This window comes from Lissotriton vulgaris, chromosome 11 (assembly GCF_964263255.1).
Source record: "Lissotriton vulgaris chromosome 11, aLisVul1.2, whole genome shotgun sequence".
Classification (NCBI taxonomy): Eukaryota; Metazoa; Chordata; class Amphibia; order Caudata; family Salamandridae; genus Lissotriton; species Lissotriton vulgaris.
In genome coordinates, this window is record NC_141699.1 from 72,647,159 (window position 1) to 72,670,719 (window position 23,561).

At 43.5% G+C, this 23,561-nt stretch overlaps 1 protein-coding gene across 1 annotated transcript in view; it reads left to right on the top strand.

The window, feature by feature from the left end:
- SDF2L1 (stromal cell derived factor 2 like 1) overlaps positions 1-23,561 on the top strand; it is a 49,697-nt gene that overhangs the window by 24,501 nt on the left and 1,635 nt on the right. The gene's annotated exons all lie outside the window — the stretch shown is intronic.

Consider the following 23,561-nt stretch of genomic DNA (forward strand, 5'->3'; position numbering starts at 1 on the left):
AGCCGCTACCACCTTGAATCTGATGCGTTTATAGTAGTTCCAATATATATTAGGGAAAAGGCGATTCCTGGCTTCCACCCCCAATAGCAGACCATATATTGATGGTTGTATGCTGGCTCCAAAGGTCCTACCACTGTGAGTAAAATATTCATACGCAGAAGCATACAAGCGTAGTAATATAGAAGGAAGTCTGGTACCGACCAACCCCCGACCGCCCTTAGCAGTACCATATACTTTTTGGCACGCCGCTCCTTTCCTCGAACCCATACAAATTTCATACAGGTCGCTTGCAACTGTGTAATGTATGCAAGGGGAATCTCTAATGGTACGCAACGATAGAAATATAAAATCTTGGGTAGTACTATCATTTTTAATGTATTGCACCTGCCTGCAAGCGTCAGATGAAGGCATTCGAATTGATCCAGTTGTTTACGAATCCCACTAAGCAGCTTCTGCCAGTTGGATTCTACAGTAGCCGAAGCCGAGACATTGATCTGTACCCCTAGATATGTAACCTCTGATAGAACCCGGGTATCAGGGAAAGACTTGATGTTAACACATAATATCTGGATCTTAGCAGTGTTTAATTTATACCTGGATACCGAGCCATATACCGCTGCTAGATGTTCAATCTCCGGCATTGCCAGAGCCAGCCTTGGGGAAAGCACGGCAACATCATCGGCATACGCTAGTACCCGATATTGTTGGTGTTGTATCCTGACTAGGGGGACCCGAGGACTCTTCTCTATCATTTTTAAGAACGGATCTATGTTAAGGGCAAATAACAACGGGGAACACGGGCATCCTTGCCTTGTCCCCCTTTGTATTGAAACCAATGCTGATTGTAGCCCCATTACATAGATCCGTGCGCTGGGTTGTTGATAAAGTGTCTGTATCGAATTGATAAATTTTGGCCCAAACCCTCGAAACTTCATCCGGTCCCATAAGAAGACCCACGACACTTGGTCAAAGGCCTTCTCAGCATCCAACAATATATGGCTCAGTGGGATTCCCAGACCGTTTGCATAGTCTATTAAAGCAATCACCCGGTTGACGTGATCAGTTGTGCCCCGCTTGGGAATAAACCAGTGCTGATATACAGAGACCAGTGGGGATATCACATCTGAGAGCCGTGTCGCCAATATTTTCGAATACATTTTCCCGTCAGTGTTCAACAATGAGATAGGCCTGTATGAGGCTGGTTGATCTGCAGGTTTCCCCTTTTTTCTAAAAACCACAATACTGGCCTCATCCCACGTTTTAGGATAATCCCAGTCTGTGCCATCCTGAATGTGGCTAACATATCATGTTTCAAAACTTGAAAGAAAGATTTGTAGATCTCTAACGGAAGCTTGTCAGGGCCCGCTGCCTTACCTGCTGGTAGTGCCTTAATTGCTGCTTCAAGTTCAAACATCTCTATTGGAGCCTCTAAATTAGCTGCAGTTTTGCTATCTAAGTTTCGCTCACAAAATTGTCCTAACAGAGCTATAGCTTTACTACTGTCGTAGTCTTCTCTAGCATATAAATGAGTGTAGAATTGTCTAAAGACTTCCACAATTTCCATCTCAGTGTCTTCCGTTTGCCCGGCTACATCTTTAATACATTTGTTTCGCTGTGCAACTTCCCTGGTTCTCATTCTCTGGGCCAGGCACCTGCCACTTGCCTCCCCATACTCCTATAAGAACTGATGCTTAGTGGCGTAAGTTTTTGCCGCCTCCTTACTCCAATGATAATTCACCTTTGCCTTGCATTGGGCCACCTCTGCTGCTGACTCCTGGATATCTCTGCTTAAGCGTATATCCTGAACCAAGCGCTCTTCGACCTTTCCTATATCACTGTATAGCTCCTGCAGCTTGGCACGCAGTTGTTTTTGCGTGTATACCCAAAACTGAGGACCTCCCCTCTAAAAGCCGCTTTGAACGTATCCCAGACTATCCCTCTCTCAGTACTCCCTCTGTTATAATTAAAGAACTCTGCAACCCATTCTCTCATATACTCTTGAAATTTTATATCTAACAGCAACTTACGGTCAAAGGTAAATTCCCGGGGCTTACTAAGAGGGCAGCTTATCTGAATGGAGAGGACTACAGGGCCATGATCAGACGTGACTCGAGGATATACTTGCATTTGTGCGCCATGGAGTAAGCTTTGTGGCACTAAAAAATAATCCAAGCGCACCAATTTCTGGTGAGGTGCCGAAAAGAAAGTATAGCCAGGGTTACCACCCCTGAGATAAGACCAGGCGTCAGTCAATCCATGTGAGGTAAAGAGTGCTTGTAATGCTCTATATACTTTAGGTTTCCTACCTACATACACATATTTATCATTACCTAATGAGTCTAGTTGGAGATTGATATTTAACTCCCCACAAACTATTACTGGGGTAGGCCAGGTTGCTAATTCAGCATTAAGATGTTCTAAAACAGCTGGCTGATCAAAGTTGGATTCATAAATCTCTTGGAGACTGATGATATCACAGCTAAGCCACTGCAATTCTCTAGCCACCCGTTGACGTTCAGTGTACCTAATCTCAACATTCTAGCTGTCATTCCATAATCTCAAAGTAACCAGGGGGGGTTGGGTTGTAGAGGGGTTGGGTGGGGATTGGGAGGGAAGTGGGAGGTTGTGGTAGGGAGAAAAAAGAAAATGGGAGAAAAAGTTGCATCAATGGTATTGTATTTGTGGTTGTATTATCTGGATATAAAGGGTATCTAAGGAACCTTGGAAGGCTTAAGATATATGGTCAATTGGAGGACCGAATTAAAAGTAAGGATGGCTGGCATTAGAATTTGTACAATGAATGTGGGTGGACTAAATGATTGGCGGAAGAGACAGAGACTGGCATATTTTGTTAAATTTAATAAGATTGATGTGCTATGCCTCCAGGAGACCCATATTCCTTGGTCAAAGCGGAACCCGATGGCTATCAATGGGTATGATTTGGTCGCCTGTTCATCACAATCCTCTACAATCAGGGGTGTTGCTATATTGATCAGGAAATCTTTGGGAGGTGTGAAAAGGACAAAGGTGGATAATTGTGGTAGATGGGCTATAGCAGAAGCAGAAATGGGCTTTACTTTGTGTGCAGTGTATGGTTCAAATAGTGATGACCCGGAGATCTTTAACCATTTGGAAATTGAACTAGCTGGTTGGCCTGCACTGCTCTTAGTATGTGGCGATTTTAATATCTCTGCAGACTGGGTCAATGGGGGGCATTATGCCGTGCGTAAACCTAGGGTTTTCAGGGCCATATACGCACTTATGGACTCACTTGGATTAGTGGATATTTGGGGGACTAAGGAGCCCCAAAGTTCTGGAGTTACTTATTTCTCAAATCCAGCCCAGAAATATTCTAAATTGAACTACATCTTTATATCTACCCCTGAAATTAATAGAGTCAGCATATCCAGGCTACCAATGTTAATATCTGATCATAATCCTTTAGTAATCATATACCAAAGAGAGAGGTGTGAAAGGGTAAGGTCCACTTGGTCTTTTGAGAGGAGGCTACTGGAAGAGACCAGATATGTAGCTCATATCAAGAGTTGGACGGATAATTTTTTCGCTGCCAACAGATACAGTTCCTCTCGTAACGTAGTGTGGGAGTCCTTTAAAGCGGCATTCAGAGGTGAAACAATTAGCATCGCAGCCAGGTTGAGAAGTGAAGATAGGATTGAAGAAATGAATTTAGTGAAGAGGTTAGCAAAAGTAGAAGAAGAGCACATTAAGGATATCACTTTGGGGGGTGATGGTAGTAGCAGCCATAATACCCTATCAGCAATTAAGGCAGAACTGCAGAGATTGATAACTCAAAAGGCGATAGGGGAATATCAGGCCACTAGATCTAAGAGATATGAAACTGGAGAACATGCAGGCAGAGCCCTAGCCCTTCGATTACGTCAAGAGAAGTCAAAAAATGTCATCCTCAAAATAGTAGAGAGTGGTAGGGAATTCACAGTGGCTAAAGAGGTCTTAAGGGTATTCAGGAAATGTTATCAGGGATTGTATCGTGGAGAGGTTATGGATAGGAGACAAGTGGATGATGTTTCTGATATAGGACCCCGACTGGACAAGGCACTTCAGGAAGAGCTGGATAGGGATATCCCGGAAAAAGAGATCAAGGCTGCCCTACAGGAGCTAGCCTCAAGGATGGCTGCCGGCCCAGACGGCATTTCATTAGAAGTGTATAAGCGTATTGAACCAGAAGTTATGCCGTTAATAGATCTCTTCAATGGAGTTATATGCACCGGGCAGATCCCGGATTCTTGGAAAGAAACTAACATTGTGATATTCCATAAAAAGGGGAAGCCTAGTGAGAATCCGGGGTCTTACCGGCCAATCTCATTGATCAACGCCGATACTAAGCTTTATTCAAAGATCTGGGCTTTGAGGTTGGGCAGGATTATCGGCGGTCTTGTTTCCCCTTGGCAGCATGGGTTTGTCCCTGGACGTGACACTACGGATCATACCAGCAGGGCAATAGCCTTATTTGACGCCCATGCTGCCACGGGAGGTGAGATGGCCATGATCCTGCTCGACGCAGAGAAGGCGTTCGACCGTGTGGACTGGAGCTTTCTCTGGGGTATCTTGGAAGGCAGAGGGTTTGGACAGAAAACCATCAGAGCACCCAGGGCAATGTACCTAGAGCCTAGGGCCAGAGTTACAGTTATGGGTGAGAAGTCTGACCTGTTCTCCATAGAGAGAGGAACGCGCCAAGGGTGCCCGTGCTCCCCGATCCTCTTCTCTCTTTACATTGACCCCCTCATTCAAGCCATTTTGGGCTGCACAAGGCTAAGCCCAGTGGTTTTTAATGGCTTCGAAAATAAAATCCTAGCGTACGCAGACGATCTCGCTGTTTTCTCGACAAACCCTCAACAGGCAATGGTTGTTCTGTCTGAGCTCACCAAACACTTTGGTGCTTCCTCAGGGTATCTATTGAATGAGGCAAATACACAAATCACCTGTACAAAAAATATAGTAAAGACCGACTCCAGATATGTTGATGCAGCAATTTATTTAGGAGTGAAAATTAATGCCTCAGTAGGGAAAATGGTCGAGGAGAACTATATACCGCTTTGTAAATCTATAGAGACTGATCTGAGAAGAATGGATGGGCTGCATCTCTCATTGATCGGGAGGGTTAATGCTGTCAAGATGACAATGTTCCCTAAGATATTATATCTCTTTAGGGCAATTACGCTACTCCTGGATGAGAAAATAATTAAAAACTTGGAATCTGTCTGTATTAGATTTATCTGGCAATTTGGGAAAGTAAGGCGGTCTACAAATTTATTGTCACTTCCAAGAGAAAGGGGTGGGCTATCTTTGCCAAATCTAAGGCTGTACCACTGGACCTGTCTTTTATCACAAATGTCGGTACTTTTTCAGACAGAGGCATGCTCTAACGAGGTAAATGTTGAAGATCAGCAACCCCCCCTCTATTTATGAGCTGCTGTTAGGTAGGAAGGCGATGGGCCTAATGCGCTGCGAAGTGGACCGTAGATTTTATAAGAAAGCCAGGTCTAAGGTTATAGACAGTGTTTGGCGGGAGTGGTCGGCCTGTCGAAAGCAGTGTAACATCCCAAAGATTAATCCTTTCCTACAGATTTACAACTCGAGCCTCTTTTCAAGGATGGGGGCAGATAGGACTTTTAAAATCTGGAGGGGGTTGGGCATCAAGACTCTGGGAGAAGTAATGAATGGAGATGTAGTTGTAAGCTTTCTGGCCCTGCAAAATAGGTTCGGAATCCCCTCCAATCATTGGTTTGTTTATGGTCAACTGCTTCGATCTTTGAGGGCACTCAGACCAAAACCACTACCTCAGGATAACTGCCCGCTTTTGTAGGCCTTGACCAAAGGATGTAAAAAAATTAAGACTTTGTATAATATACTTCTCTTGGAAGTTCAAGACGATGTTGAGAAAATGGAAGCAGCATGGTCTAGGAAACTTGGGAACCCTGACGTAGATTTAGATCTGGCTCTACTATTGAATAAAAAGATCCTTAGAGCCTCAAATTTACGGGCCCAGCATTACAAAACTGTCTTTAATTTATACTACACACCCTCTAAACTGTTTTCTTGGGGTCAGAGGGATGACAATACCTGTCCTAGATGTGGGGCTGGACAAGCAGATTTATTGCATATGTTTTGTAATTGTAAACTCTTGACCCCTGTGAAGAATGAGATTGAGAAGCTCTGGGAGGGGCTGCTAGGTAAAAAGATCGTCCTATCCCCTACCTTAGCAATTACGGGCATTGATTTTAATCAAAAGCTGGGGAAAGAGGAAGAAGCCCTCGTTTTTATTTCTGTGGCCGTTCTTAGGATCTTCATTTCAGCAGGGTGGAAGGATGTGGTGGCTCCATCCTTCCAAATGTGGCTTTCTAGGTTTTTGGGAATCCATAATATCGAATCGTGCTTGTACGAACAAAAAGGGGCAAAACGAAGAGAGTTTGGGAGGAAGATCTGGGCCCCAGTAACTAATTGGAGGTAGAATAAGCTGTAATTATTGGAGTTTTTGACTGGTTTCTTATTCTATTACCTGCTTTTATCTCTCTCTCTTATTTGATGAACTGTTTTTGTATTGTAAGATAAGATGTATTCAGCTATTTATTGTGTATGGATTGTATTATTGTACTGTTGTTGATACCCGATGTAGGACTATTCTTGTTCTTGATTGGATTAATTTATTAGTACCTGTATTTTTTTCCTATGATGCACTGTAAAATCCCTAATAAATAAAAAAGAAAAAAAAAAAGAATTGCCAAATTCTTTATCACACTCAGGTTAAGGTGCTCAAGTGTTAGTGTCTATGGTCTTCAGATACGCTTGTGCCTGGGACTCCGATGTGAAGTATTTAGGTTGCCCCCTGTAGATCACCTTAAGCTTTGCTGGATTTAGGAGGAATACTTGTGCCCCCTTGGCTTGAAATGGCAAACAGCTGTCGAAATTGCCATCTTAGTGTCACGGTTGACGGGCAAAAATCCGGGCGGACAAATAATTCGCACCCACTGCCTGTGCGACGCTTATCCGGACGAGCTAAATCATACAATGCTTCTCTCAGAATTAAATTGTTTAAGCATATCAATATCGCACGTGGCTGTGCTTTAGATACCGCTGCTGAATTTAAGGCTCCATGAGATTTATGTGTAAACGGGAATCGATGTGCCCTGATGACCTCATTCTCCCATTGCCAGTCGCTTAACTCGAGGAAGGCTTCTGTGAAAGTCTTAATAATGAATTTACGGACATCTTTCCCTTCTCTCATTTCAGGTATGCCTAAAACTCATAGATTATTGCGCCTTGCGCGGTTTTCTAAGTCAGTCAATGTCCATTCCACATCTGCTCTTGTCGCCTGTAGAGTCTCTATAGCCGCTTGTTGTTTTGTCAATGAGTCTTCGGCACTGGAAATGCGCTCCTCCGTTTCTGTAACACTCATAGTAAGCTCGTAAAAAGATTTGGCCATTCGGCGCATGGTATTTTGGAGTTTCCGGACTGATCCCGGAGTACGGTTACTTTCAGCTTTGGTCTCTGCCCTATGTGCCATAATGCTCTTATAAAATATATCCAGAGTGACCCCGTTAGCTTCTTCCTCCTAGACCTTGATTCTGGCCTTGCGCTTGCTCTTGCTGTTCACGTTCCTCGCCTTCCCAGGTGGGTTGTACAAGGGTAGTCATCACTTGTGTTAGACTCTCTGCCTCAAATTTTCCATCTGACAGTATCTTGGTAATCAACCAAACCCTTGACCTGTATAGGTGGCTGCTCTGTGTCCACATCCTCGTCTTCCCCTGTAAGTGCCTCCTCATCCCCCCCATTCACCTGGCAAACTGTTACAGTCATCCTCTGAGACAACTGAGAGATCTGGCATAGAATAAAACTTGCCCTCTGAAATTGCAGACCCGAATCAGCCAAATCCTCATTTACTACTCGGCGTGTTTTATTCATTGCAGCCTCTACACTGATAATGCACTTAGGGGGAGCAGAGCCTTTCATAATCCCAGTATTACCAGAGTTGCCATTTGATGTTATCACAGTAGCAGATTTTACACTAAACGCGGCGCCTTTCTTAAAAAAAATTGCATGTTTAACAGGGGTTTTAGAGCCTTTCCCACTTCCATTCGCATTTGGATTTGCATTTGCCCGTGGCTCACCTTGACTAGCCTTAGTAGGCGCTGCAGTTCAGGTTACAGATCCGGTGCTGTCCCCAGACATGCCAGTTGTGAGGTCAGGGGGGTTCAAGGCTTGAATCGTGCTTGATACATTCGGGTTCACAGCATTGACGGCGTTGACGTTGGTGCCGTTTTTTTTCGTGCCTCTGCCCTTTGGGGCCATGATTTATCCCGCGGCTCTTCAGTAATAAAGCGCTACCGATGTATCTAACAAATATCCCGCACCAAAGTATCACTAAGGAGTTCCTTTCCCCCCCCCCCCCAAACACCAGCCGGCAGCCGTCTCCTATGCCGGCCGTCTCAAGACGTTACCTGAGCAGTTCTCCGTCGCACGCCCCTCGAGGCCGTCCAGCACCACAGCAGCCGCCGAGCTGAAAGGGCTGGAGTGCCCGCCCCACGCTCCGTGGGACACGCTATCGCAATCCCGCGGGGAAACAAACAAACACAAGCCGTCAAAGTTAGTCCTCCATCGGGTCACAGCCACGCCACGCTGTGATTCTCTGCATTAGAAGGTCTTAGACCAGTCCAAGTTCCAACGACATTCAGCCTGCACGTAAAAGGGGCAGGTAAACGGCTTCCCTGGCGTCTTTTTCTGCGGAGGTGAGGAGCGCACACTCACACGGCCATTCGCGCGGCCGCTATCTTGCCCTCCTGTGTTAACTTTAGGTAGGTTTTTAACACAGCAGTAACAAACATACAGAGTCTGGATATGTAAATCAACTTTGACAAACCCAAAGTTTCTATGGTTCCGAAATTTACTAATATATGGGGCACAGACAGACACAAACTATGATTATTATTTTTTTGCTTTGCAGGGAGATACCGATTTCTATTCACAAAAATTGTTGCACTTTTTGTAAAGCCATGTCTGATTGTTTAGCAGATCTCCTTTTCTCTGTACAGTGTTCTACCCTTTGTAATGTTCTGCCATTCACATTTAGTGTATTCAGAATACCCAATAGGAGGCTTATGAGAACTCTGCCAGAGTGGATCGAGGACCAATGGAGTTGGCGCTTGAGGAACTTAGAAGGCACGTTAATGCTTTTTGTGGCCACTCTGCAATAGTTCTTGTGGCGGACAAAAGACAGGAGAATAATGAAATATTTTCCAGTTTCAAATGCTGTTTGCATCTCATACCATGGTTATGAATGCATACCTGCTAAGGCGGGGTGTTCAATTGACCATGCTTTAGATTTAAGAGACCTGGTTTCCTATGCTGATATGCAGGGCCATTCATATTCCTTAAAGGCCTTTAATGTTCATTTTGAAGACAATACAGCTTTGGTTAAGACCAACAACAGTGACTATGAATTACCTAAACTGGTTAGGAGAAACAAGATGTTAGGGATGTTTGGGCCTTCTGTGCTAATATAAACTATGCTTAACATTTCATTAAAACATGATAATTTGAAGAATCCAGTCCATCTTTGTCATTGAAGTAATACTGAATTTCTGCTTTCATCAATCCATATTGCCTCAACCCCCCCTTTTTTCTTTCTTTTAAATCCTGCCTCCCATGCAGAAAAGTCACATCCCTATGGCAGTGAATAGGGCTCTTATCTTTTACATAGACAGCTTAACAGGTTTTGCTTGGGTCAAGATGGCTGCCCTTTGTGGACAGCAGAGGCTATTCCTTGCACTGGCTATCATACCTTGCATTTGTTACTAAATTCAGCCTTGCTTGGGGTTGGAGTACCACTGTATGGTTGCTTTTACTCTCTCTCTCTCTGACATCATGGTTTTATTTCACATGTCAACCTTGGACAATATCTTTAATACTATCCTCTTGTCAGAAGCTACCTGTTCCCCCGGGTGTGGTTCTTGCTGGTTTCCAGCTCTTAGGATTCAACAACAACCTTACTTCCACAGCCCCTACAGTTGCCATTGGAGACCTCCTTATTGCTGCCCAGAAAGCACGTTTCCAATTTTTCTGAAGCACTATGCTGTGACTCTATAAAGTAATTATTTAGCCTAATTTTCTCTGTCAGTACTGGAACTCGTATTGAGCCTTTCAAACAACCCCAAAAAAGATCTTGAAGTGCAATATAAATGTTTTCTGAAGAGACTCAGAAGCAATTTCCCAAACATTAAAGGCTGGTGCCACTTCTTCACCCATCTCCGACTAATCTGAAGGTGGGATCAATCCTGAGGGGATGGGTAGATTGGAAAAAATAGCCCCAACCCCATTTCCGTCAAAATGTAGACTAGGAACAGTTCCAGGAAAGGACGGGGTCAGGTTCAAGTTCTGAAACACTTGCCTCACCACTAGGAGAGCCTTCCTCCCTGCTTCCACCCTGACATCCCTAGTTTTAGCCAAGACTATATACAAACATTCTGAAAGTTACTTTTCTGGGACCATAACTAGTGAAATTAACTGAGTGACTAGACAAGCTGTAGGAGGGACAGGGCGGACATGAGGAACTGATGTCTCGCTGCATGCCAAAATAGATTCCCATGCACAAGTAATTTTCTTATTCAAAAGGAAAACCTAGGACCTCTAAGCCTGCAGTTGTTGGTCTAATCTAAAATAGTACAGTATCCCAGTGGTCAAGGAAGGAGATAGTGGCCAAATTGCGGACTTTTCCTGAGTTGCTTACCTGGACTTTCTACTGGGAAATAGAGCAACTACACTTCCTTCCTGTTGAGTCCCAATAATACGTCTGCCCTTTATCATCTACCTGGTTAGCTTCGTCTGAGGGACCTCCTATTACTCAAGTTCCCAGTAATTTCTCCCCAAATCATCTACCTGTATTATCTCCCTCCTACTCTAGTCTCCAAACATAATATTTGCCTTGAAGCTGTTAAAGTCTTCTGCCATTTTTTAAAGAAATGTTGTGATCCCTTATCTACCCTACTTGACCAAATGTATCAGCGACATCCAGCCAAGTTCAAAATAATTTAGAAACCTTGTTCTTATTTTGGTTTCTCATCCATCTGGCACAGGCTCTTATGATAAACGGTCATGTAAGCATGGCATTTTTAATCACAAGCAGAGGTCCGCTTACAAATGTTTGAGGGTCTCTTCTGCCCTTTTTGTTCCCATGCTTTAAAAAATGTCCATGTAAGAACGGGCACTTACGGCCTCATTTTGGTCTGACCACCGACAGCCCCTCGGTCCAACCACTGGATTACAATGCCGGCAGTTGGAACCATAGTGGTCTGGGGGAAGACCGCTGTCTCCGCCATGGTCAGTGATCCCAACAGGGCGGCGGTCAGAATCATATTCCCGAGTGGCACTTCTGTTGGGATTACTATATATATCTCTTTCGGACAGCCTTTTCATGTTGGAAAGACAGCTGTCAGAAACAGAATCTGGGGACCCCAAACAGGGCCCTCGTCCATCATGGGCCACATGTAGTGTCCTGACTCTCCCCCATGCACCCTGTGCCATGCATAACATGGTTCTCCATATCATGGCGCCTTGTGCTGCAGCTCCTTTTCCTTGGTATGGAGTACTTTCTGACCACCAATGCGGCGGTCTTATCATAATGCGGTAGGACCGCCGCATGCTTGTCGGGTGGTCTCCTGACCATGGCAACAGTAGACGACGGAACGACAAACCGCCATCAAACTGAGGCCTTTAGTTTATAAGGCTAGGTCTGTTTGGAGGTGTCACACATATTTTGCGTGTGTGTATTTATGTGTGTGTGTGTGTGTATATTATCTCTATCTCTCATATATAGTAGTATTCGTGCATAGAAACTAGTCCGTTAATCTCCACTAATCTCTGTATTTCTTAGATAAGCATAGTATCTACGATATATTAAAAACTGTGGTCCGTGGTCACTATTTATTCATCCATAAAACATGGGATGCAGTTCTTGCCCATTGAACACAACTAATTAATTTTGTTACAAATACAGTATTCAGCATTCCTGGAGAGCCAGCAGTTACCAGCTGCACGTTCAGTTATGTATCCTACTTAGATTTGTGCCCATTTGCCAGCAGAGTACATTGAGGATGAGAAAGGAATAGAAGAACATGGACTGTTCTACATTCAGGCTGTGTCCTGAGCTTTTACACAGATGTAAATAATATGGAGCACCACTTGATTTCTCCTGAGAGCTGGCAAAACCTCAAAGTTGTTTGCTTCATACCACATCCCTTACTATCAGATAAAGGAGATTTTATTCTACTCTATGAGCCCACCAAGACTTACATGAGGCAAATGCATGTGCCTCAGGTCTTGGAATACTGTCACCCAATTTCTCTCTTGAACATAGATTGGAACAATGTCACCAAGGTCATGACTAATTGTAGTTTGTCGCTCACCACGTACTGACCCATCCTTAACTGTAATGCGACATCCAAGGGACCCTATTGCTAGTTTTATATTTTATCTTGAATAATTTGAGTGTTTTTGTAAAGCACATTGAACCTTTGAGGCTGCTCACAACTCTTAGGGAAGAGGAATTGGACGAACACTGTTTCGATTGCCATGCTTGTTCACTAAGAGACTGGTAGGGTAAAGTTAGTGCTCAGCGCTAGGCCCCTGAAGTGTGGCTCCAATGTAACACTGAGCCTCACTAAGAAACCTCAAACTGTTCCCAAGTTAATGGGGGACATCCCCAGCTAGGCATACAAACAGATGTATAAGAGTGTGAAAGTCTGACGGTAGACGCGGAGGAGTATTGTGGGAGAATTGAATTGAATATAAGATTTATAGAGCACTAATTTAGCCCAAGGGCGTCAAGGCGCTAACGGCAGAACAACATGCAGGCAGAAAAGGCACACTCGGACAGACATCTAGGGGAACAACCAGGTCTTTAGCACCTTTCGACAAAGTGTGTGTGAATGCACAATAGCCGTATACAACAAACAGTATAATCTGGCTCAAGGAAATTATAGTATATCATCTTATGTCCATATATTTAAGGCAGCATGTACGTTTACATTTGGAGGGCAACATGAACATTAAGAAGGTAGCAAATTCAACCACTTGCCCCATATCCTCTGGAACTTTTTCAGACACTCCCGGGCCTCAAACAGGGGTTCTTCTTGGGTGGCGTACCAATCCACCCCTCATCGCCACTTCTGCAGGGCAGGGGATCTGGTGCTTGCCCAAGCCGCCGCTATGTCGCGTTTGGCAACTGCGAGAGCTGTGCCCAAAAAGAGCTTGTCAGCTCTAGAGCTGTCTAAGCCATCTAAGACGCCAAGGAGCAGGTGCATGGGGTCGTGGGGAACCTGCCAGCCATGGGTCTGGGTAAGCTCAGCTTCTATATTGGACCAAAACGAAGCGAGGGCCGGGCAAGTCCATACCATATGTAAAAAATCTGCAGGGGCCCGACCACAGCGAGCACTGTCAGGGGAGGGCACAATCGCGCCCTATGTAGATGTACCGGGGTGAGGTTGGCTGTGTGGAGGTAGTATAGTTGGATGAGGCGAAGCTTGGAGGAGGTCGTAAGGGTTTTGGGGGACATAATGGCGTCTCGCCAATCCGCTTCTTCCAGGGGGCCTTACCGTCCCTCCTAGCGGGCTCGGATTCTGTCCACGTTGGTAGGTGTGTTATTAATCAGAGATCAGTATGTCCTCGAGACCCCTCCCTGCCCCAGGTCTCCCATAAGTACCTGCGCCTCTAGTGGGCTGAATTAGAGTGTCGATGTACCGGGGGGGATATGTGCCGTTAGTGCGTGGCAGAGTTGGAGGTATCAATAGAATTGGGGGGTGTGGAGGGAATGACGCTTTTGTAGCTCAGTAAAGGTCCGAACGTGATCTCCCACCCAAACATCCCCAAGGAGAGAGATTACAATGTGGTCCCAGGACCAGAAGCCCAAGAGGGAGGACGTCTCTCGGAGCCATGTGCCCTGCCAAGTTGAGTAAGTTGTCTATCCCAACGGGTGTGCCGGAGGGTGGAGCGCCAAGCCACCAGAACTGATCCAGTGATTGGGGGGGGGGAGTATGAGCGGTATAGGAGCGCCGTAGAGATAGGCATGCAGCTGTGGGAAGTCCATGTACCGAAGCTCAGTTCGGTAAGCCGGGTCCAACCAGCCTCCTGTATACCAATCATGGACTACGAGGAGTCTGGTTGATAAGTAATAAAGGTGTAAATTAGTCAATACCATACCGCCGTCAAAGGGCGGAATCCGGCTTTGAGCCAGGGCAATGAGCGATCTCCTATGCCCCCAGAGAAATCTGATGAGAGCTCTGTCGGAATCTCGGAACCACCTCCCCAGAAGGTGGAGGGTAATATTTTGGAGAATATAAAGGCAGCTGGGGAGAATCATCATTTTAAAGAGGGCGCTACGACCTAGGGGATTAAGCGGCAGAGCTTGCCAACTTTTAAGATCAGTTTTGGCTTTGGAGATCAGGGGAGTGATATTCAGAGCCCATCCCAACTCCGGTAGGAGGGCTATCCAAATCCCCAGATATTTAAAGGTCTGTCTCCTAATGGGAATGGTGGATTGCCACTCGAAGCAGGCACTTGATATGTGGAGAGGGACAAGGATGGATTTGGCGGGATTAAGTCGGAGTCCGGAAACGCTTTTATAGCTGCGAAGTATTTCTAGTCAGCGGGGAACGGAATGCTCTGGGTCTGCAAAATATAGAGAAGGACATCATCCACATAGAGAGCTACTTTATCCACATGATGGGGTCCCAGGACCAGCCTTGGACCACCACATCAGAGCGGATGAGACAGGCCAAGGGCTCCATGGCCAGCGCAAATAGCAAGGGTGAGAGAGAGGACACCCTTGACGCGTGCCTCTGCGGATCGGGAACACATCAGAGAGGGCCCCGTTGATAAGGACCCTAGCCCGCGGATTAGAATACAGAACGCGAATGGCGCGTGGGAACAAGGGACCAATGCCCATCACTTGGAGAACCTCCGCCAAGTAAGAACAATCGACTGTGTCGCCATTTTTTTTAGTATCTATTCTTCTCACCCAGGAGAGAAGAAGCGGGGGTCGCTGCCTCAAATCATTACTGGATAGTTTGTTTATCATAAAGGTCTGCTATCTGTAGGTTAACATTAACTCCCAGATAATTAACTTAGATGAGAGCCCATCTAAAATGGTATTAGTTTTGAATAAATGCAGTTTCGTCTTCAGGGAGACCGCCTCAAATCATTACTGGATAGTTTGTTTATCATAAAGGTCTGCTATCTGTAGGTTAACATTAACTCCCAGATAATTAACTTAGATGAGAGCCCATCTAAAATGGTATTAGTTTTGAATAAATGCAGTTTCGTCTTCAGGGAGACCCTTGCGCCATGCATGCCCAGGATACCTTTTAGGATTATTATGTCCTCATCAAAAAGGAATATTATATTTGAACCAAATGGTATGCTACAGACATTCCCAGCCAATCTTATACATGAAGTCAGTGGTTTTGTTCTACGAGGAAACAGAAATGAGGAACCAAGGGTACACCTGGGGCATAGCACTGTACAGCTGAAGCTGGTTGGAGGTATAGGCATTGAGTGTTATTTTTACTCTTCAGGCTCTTATAATTAGCCATTACCATATATACTAGAGCCTTAGCTAATGGCAAGCACAACCTGTTATAGAATGGGCTGGTCCAGTTGGTCAAATGTTTTTTCAGCAGAAAGGGGAGCCAGAATTGCTGGGATTTTTTTGGGTCCTTCTCGACTAGGTTGGCTGTAGGCTTTCCTTCTGATGTTAGCATGCATCTGTCCCTCCCTGGTAAACCCTGATTGTTCAGAGTGAATTGGTCCAAGAAGATGGAATCTCGATCATAGTTGCCAGTATTTTAGTATGTAGTTTAGCATCAATATACAGATCTAAACGAAGAACAGTGGTGGGAGTCTTTCAAGTTTAAAAAACACTCTATATGCTTTTTCCCTGAAATAGTGTTACTTTACCTATGTCGGCTAGGTAATCATATGCTACCATCTCTTTAGGGATCAGTTTTGAGGCAAATGTTGCGTTAAAGCCACCTCTGAATCCGTCTGTACCAAGCACTTTATTCACCTTGAGTTCTCAGATGGAGATATATATATATATATATATATATATATATATATATATATATATATATATATATATATATATATATATATAATATTCTACTGTATTTTTCCCGTACGCATTTCCGTGTTCTTCCGCGTATCGAATCGATCGTCAAACTAAAATTTTCGGTCGAAAACCTTGTAAGCGGCCTTCAGGCCAGCCTTCTGCTGATGGAACGGACTCCATTCCAATTCTGTCCTGGGTGCCACGCCAAGTACTTGCGCACCGACCTACATCAAGTTTGTAACTTGTGCCTTTCTCTGGAGCACAAGGAGGAAGACTGCGACGTTTGTAAATTGTTTCGATCCAAAAAGAGACTGCGCGATTGTCGGACTCAACGACTGGAGATGCATCCAACACACTCCCAAAATGCCTCTAAAGAAGGACATGGCTATCAGCCTGTTTATCCTGTCCCACAACCGTCTCCTCCTCCACCCTCTTCTCCACAGTTAATTGAAGATCCCTTGCATAAAACACCTTGGGGATCTCCACATACAGATCCAGACAGAGATCATAATAATAATGATGATGATATTCATTTGCCTGTAGACCCATGGAATGACTACACTATTGACCCTGACCTTTACCCTGCAAAGCCATCACACCAGACAATAGTATGGCTTACCAATACCTCATTGCTAGAGCTGCAGAGTATCATGGGGTGACCTTACATAAAGAGAGGTTAGAGGAGGACTTTTTATTTGAAACACTTGAGTCCACACACATGTCAAGTCAAACACTCCCCATGCTTAAAAGCATGGTGAGGCATTCAGATGATATATTTAAAGACCCTGTCTGAGCACGCAATTTAACTCAAAGGGTAGATAAAAAATATAAAACTTCACCATAAGATCCAGTGTTTATTAAAGACAATTACCTCTCAACTCCCTAGTAGTGTCCACTGTTCGTAAAAGAGCTAATTCACAAACATCTGGGGATGCACCTCCCCCAGACAAGGAATCTAAACTTATAGATACCTCAGGAAAATGAGTAACTGTTCAAGATGCTTACCACTGGCGCATTGCAAACCCACAGGGCCTACTGGCTAGATACCACGGGATGAGATGGAACAACTGCTCTAATATCTCCCAGATGAATATTAAACTAAAGCACAGCATTTAGTTGAAGACCCCTCAGTCAGATGTGCTTTAGAGGCAGCTGACATCGCTGCTGGAGAGATCAATACCAGCATGCATGGCTTAGAATCTCAGGGTTTAAGCCAGAAGTTCAACAGTCCATTTTGAACACCCCCTTTGACAAGGAACACCTGTTTAGTCATGTAGTCGACCAGTCTTTAAAGAAAATGAAGGAGGACACCGAAGTAGCAAAATCCATGGGAGCGCTCCAGTCCCCAACCAATAGAGGCTCCTTTCGCCGCTCATTTTACAGAGCAGGGTCCAAAACAACTTCCTCAGACTCAAATGCTTCCTCCTATAAAGGGATCAATCAATCCTCTCCCTCTAGAGGTTTCTATAGAGGAAACCATTCCAAATATAGGGACAAAGGCGCTGCACCGCGTAACACCCCTCCACCCCACAGACAGTGACTTGCCCACACTTCCTTTTGATCACTTAACACCTGTCGGGGAAGACTTACACAGTTTCTCCCCATTTGACCAATGGGAGCTCGACTTTATCCAACATGGTTAATGCCTGGAGCTCTCCACCAAACATTCCACCTCCTGTTCACAAACTGTCGTCAGACCACTTACAGTTACTCAAACAAGAAGTGCAATCTCTCTTAAAAAAAAAAAGGGGAGTCATAGAACTAGTTCCATTACAATACCAAGGTTCAGGGGTTTACTCTCCTCTTTATTTTCTGATCCCCAAAACAAGACCAATTTTTTATCTCAGAGTTATACCAGTACATACTGTCAGAACATTTCCATATCTCAACGCTTCAACAAGTTCTTCCACTTTTACAATAATGCGGTTTTATGTCCACACTAGACGTAAAAGACTCATATTTTCACATTCCCATTCATCCAGTTCATCGCGCATATCTCAGATTTGTGATTGCAGGCAAACCCTATCGGTTCAAAAACCATTCAGAGTAACTACTGCTCCCAGAGTTTTTACAAAATGCCTATCAGTAGTGGCAGCTAATCTCAGGAGACCGCAAATTCATGTGTTTCCATACCTAGACGACTGGCTCATTACAGCCAGCACACACCAAAAGTGTTTACAGCACACTCCGACCACACTACACCTACTCCACAAATTGGGTTTCACTGTCAATATTCAAAAGTCTCACCTAAAGTCTTCCCAGGTAGAATCCTATCTAGCTGCCACTCTAAACACTAACACAGCTGTAGCCTCTCCTAATGCAGCCAAAATTTAAAATATCCAAACTATATTGCTGCAGTTCCAAACCAACCAAACCTTGCCAGCCAGGACTTTCATGCGGCTACTAGGAATGAGGGCGTCATATATTTGCTATAGTGCCTCGTGCAACTCTACACATGTGTCCACTACAAGAATGCTTAGCCCGTCAGTGGACTCTATCACAGGGTCGGTTAATAGACCTAGTGTTGGTAGACAGCTGCACCCATCGCTTTCTGCAGTGGTGGAACCCTCACAATTTATTAAAAGGGTGGCCTTTCATCGACCCTGTTCCACAAGTCGTGGTAACAGCAGATTCCTCTCTCATGGGTTGGGGAGCACATATCCATCTTTACACAATTCAGGGTCTCTGGGACGACAAACACAACTTACTCCACATCAACTATCTAGAGCTTTTAGCAGTATTTCTAGCACTGAAAGCTTTTCAGTCTCGTCTCACAGACCGAGTTGTTCTAGTCCGCACGGACAACATGACAGCAATGTACAATGTACAAAAGCATGGGGGCCACACTGTCTCCAACTGTCACAACTGTCTCACAACTTGTAAATGGGCAATACATCACAAGATTCACCTTCTGGCAGAACACCTCCCAGTGAACAATCCAATTGGAGAACTCCTTAGCAGAAGGGGACAACAAATACACGAGTGGGAACTTCATCTCCAAGTTCTCCTTCCATACTTTCAACAATGGGAATATCCTCAAATAGATCTGTTCGCCGCAGCAGACTATGCATAATGAGCAAACTTCGCCTCCGGGTTACCACACCCAGTATCCAAAGGCAATGCACTATGGATGAATTGGTCAATGATATTTACCTACGCTTTTCAACCTCTCCCTCTCCTTCTATTTCTGATTTGGAGGCTCAGGCATACATCCCTCACACTGATTCTAGTAGCTCCCATATGGGCCCGTCAATCTTAGTACACCACTCTGTTAGAGCTCTCAGTAGTTCAACATCAAAAGCTAGATCTCGCCTCCATTCTCCTCACTCAGAACCATGGAGAAATCAAGCATCCAAATCCCAAGGAGCTCAACTTAGCGATTTGGCTCCTGAAGTCATAGTTTGGATATTTAAATATGCCACCAGACTATGTGACTATTTTGAAGGAAGCAAGAAAACCTACTAGCAGAGCTTGCTATGCAGCCAAATGGAAGTTATTTGTTGTCTACTGTAATAACAAAATTCTACCTCTAGATGCTTCCGTTCAGAGCATTGTTTGTTACCTTCTGCATTTACAGCAATGTGGGCTAGCTTACACATCAATTAGGTTGCATCTAGCAGCAGTAGCTACATATTTGCAAAACAGACAGCATTTGTCTTTGTTCAAAGTTCCTGTCATTAAAGCCTTTATGGAAGGCTTAAAGAGAGTTATACCACCAAGAATTCCCCCGGCACCAGTGTGGTATTTTAATGTTGTACTTACAAGACTTATTGGTACACCCTTTGAACCACCTAAGAAGTGTCCTTTACAGTTTCTCTGAGGAAAGGCTGCATTCCTCATTGCATTTACTTCATTAAGGAGTGTTGCTGAGCTACAAGTATTAACCTTAGAAGAACCCTTCTTTCAACTCCATAAAGACAGGGTCGTTCTTCGCACCAATCCCAGATTCCTTCCCAAAGTAGTTTCTGCTTTCCATATTAACCAATCAGTTGAGCTACCTGTGTTCTTTCCTCAATCTGATTTAGTAGCAGAACGGGCTCTTCACACACTTAACATCAGGAGAGTTCTATTGTATTATATCGAAAAACAAAAGACTTTCGTAAAACAAAGCAACTGTTTCATTTACACTACCTCACAAGGGCAATCCTATTTCTAAATCTGGCATTTCAAGATTAATTGTGAAGTGCATTCAAACTTGCTACGCAAAAGCTAAAAGAACTTTATCTATACGCCCTGGAGCACATTAGGGGGTATAGATAGGGATGTTACCTAAAAAGGCCATAGATGCCCCTAATTTGCGAGTAGAATGCACTAGACAAAGTAGCGTTGCTCTGAGAATTTTAATGACTGACTCCTCAACCTGTTACACAATTCCCATAGCCAAATTATTCCAATAGCCAAATTGTTAAGGTGGATGTGGTGCATAAGATCCAAATCTGCTGCTAACTATAGCAATTAAGTGTGTAAAGTCAATGGCTATCAACATTGTCACCACTGTGGTTTGTCTGGCTTGTCAGTAGAATGCTCTTTATGAGCATATGTTTTACATATCCATTGTAATTTTCACAATATTTAACTCTTGCTGGCCACTAATCTATCAACAATATGCGGAGCCTCCTTCATAGTTCCCAGAAATGTCAAAATTACAATAATCAGGGCTTTGACTTGATCTCCGCATGGGGTGGTATCTATATGCTCTTGCTTATCCCGAGCTTTGGTGCCGCTTATCCACCTGAAATATTGATATCCCCAACCTTGATGGTGTTTTAATCTATATGTTTTGATTTTATTTAACTGGTTTCCGCAAAAAATTATTGCTGATATTTGTAAGATCTATTTGCTGCTTTCTGAGTTGTGGTCCCCATACTATTTAAATTGTTTTATTATGTATATCTATCTTGCTCCAAACCGCAAATTTTTTTAAGTGCTGTAGTGAGGTTCTCCCTTTAACTAGAAGGACCTTTCCATTCTCTCATGAATCTGGCATGGCAACGACCAGCTTTCTTTATTACCAGGCTTGTGCTAAAGACCTTTTAGTACAACCTAGTTATTTCAGCTCTATTGGCCATAGTGGCTTTAAGTTGGCCACTATTTGTTCAAATTTTTGGTAATGGAGCGCGCGGGCTGCTGTTCATTGAGTTCCCCTTCACATTTTCTGTTTCTAGCTTTCTAAATATTTTCAGAATATCCATCACAGCAATGTATTTGCCACATGTTACTTTCTTAAATGCCTCCCGACCTCCTCAAAATGGAACATCATTTTCATTCAAGTCACAATATTCTGCAGTATATGCTACATTTACATTTTGAGAATCTCGTCTCAAGAGAGATAAATGATTTGCCAATGGCCCCACACTCTCTGTTGCTTATTGATTTGTATTGTGCTTGGTGCTTGACCTGAGACAGTTATTAACCATAGGCTAACTTTCAGAATTGGCATTATGGGTGGGAGACCATTGCTTTCATAAAATATAGTCTATTCTCAAATGTGTTCTACAAGAGAAGTATATTCTGTGTATTCTCTATTGTGTTCCTGCTGAATTTATCTCCGCCTTATGGAGTTTAGAATGATGTTAATCTTGTTTGAGAAGATGTTTACCTCTCTTCCCTCGTCCAGGCAGATCTATTAAGTTCCCTATCCCATACCGTATTTAAAACTTCTGTACTTATAATTTCTCCATGGACGAAGCTAGAGAGCTAAAAGTCTACTAAAACATTCCTGCTGTGCTATTAGGAAGTACCCTGTGGCTAATGTTGTATGAGGTTTATCAGGAAGCTTCCTTGGTCTCTCTTGTTCTTGAAATTTGGAGGGGTGAATCTTTGAGAATAAAAATAGTCCCGCATTATGATTCTTTTGCCAATGAGCATAGCGCTCTATGGTGTTAGTGTTTCGTTTAATTATATACTAGCCTGTTATAAAGGGATCACCTCCTGTAAACAAATTTCCTTGGGTCACTCGTCTAATAGCACAGATCTGCAAGTCCATATTTTTAGCCAGATGCTTCTGAACCTTAGTAAATCCTGTGCATCATGCACTAGACTTTGAAGTCTGTGCTTTGCTTGCTGTAGAGCCATAAAGCTGTTTTCTTATCATAAACCATTGTCAAACATTTTCATTATCAAACATTATCAATATCCTGTGATTTTAAATAAGCTGCTATTTGTTAATTTGTTTGTTAGAAACTAATCAGAATATAGACCTAGTTTCTTCTTGTAAGTTTTGGTCTATCCAACTTAATTGTCATCTGTTTAAAATTCTTAATGTCTTAGTGTTCAATACTGGAAAATTAATTACATTGGATACATAAGAGCTACACAGGAAATTTGTTTCATAGAAAAATGATTCTTTATATTTTCTTTTAGGGTACTGTTCAGCATTAAAAATTAATCATACAAACAATTACAAATGAACAGGAATTAGACAAATCACTCCATTAATCCATTCGTATTCAAGTCCAATCTATTCAAGATTTATAACGACTCCTATGTTACAACAAAAAGAGATGCCGCTGTTCAAATTTAATCAAAACAAAGAAGATATGGACAATAAAGTCGATGTTTCGGTCTTATATTTGTTGACTCCTTAAGACCATCTTCAGGACAACCAATCTTAAAATAAAGACGAGACCCCCCGGGCAGTTCTGCTTGAATTCTTGAACTGGTGTTTTTTAAGAAAATCCAAATTTTTGCCACAGTCTTCACCACAAAAGACCTTAACCTGGTATTCGTCTGGCTCATGCAGGCTTAAGCTTGAAAGATTTTTCCCTTTTAGGCAGTCAGAATGGATATTTTTCTCTCCAAGTAAACAGAAGGATTTCCTACGGAAACCGTGTGATTGCGCGAGATTTTCCAATTCTCGTTAGCTAACCTGCTCTGTCATCACTAGCTGCAATGCTCTTTATTAAATCAATAGCCAGCATTACTGTGGTTTCTCTTCCCCATCCTGGGGCAGTAGCCTAGCTGCCAAGGGTCCAATGTGTCAAAGTCCTCAAGATGGGTGGATCAGAGTGTATCCCTTATTCTATGCGACTGATCTGTCTTAAGTATTTGGAATCAAACCTGAGTGTGACATGGGACTGTATACTCAAGGGAGACAATTGTATATTGACTCCAATCTGGCAGCCAAAATAAAAATAGAATTTGTAAGATTTTAATATATGTCCAGAGCTATACCATCATAGAAGTATATTATTGAGTTTATAGTTCAATAAAACGGCCATACAAACTACTGCTTCTGTCGTTATTTCATATGGGGGGGGGGGGTGCGGGAGGGGGGGGGGGTCTAAAAGTGATGGAATCTTAATGGTTAAATTTATGAAGCTGGCTTCCAAGAGTCTGCGTTGCTTATTTTTGATATAGCGGATGACAATTGTGACTAATAGTTCTCTGAATATCTTCAACTGTATTTAGGTGGGTACTTTTC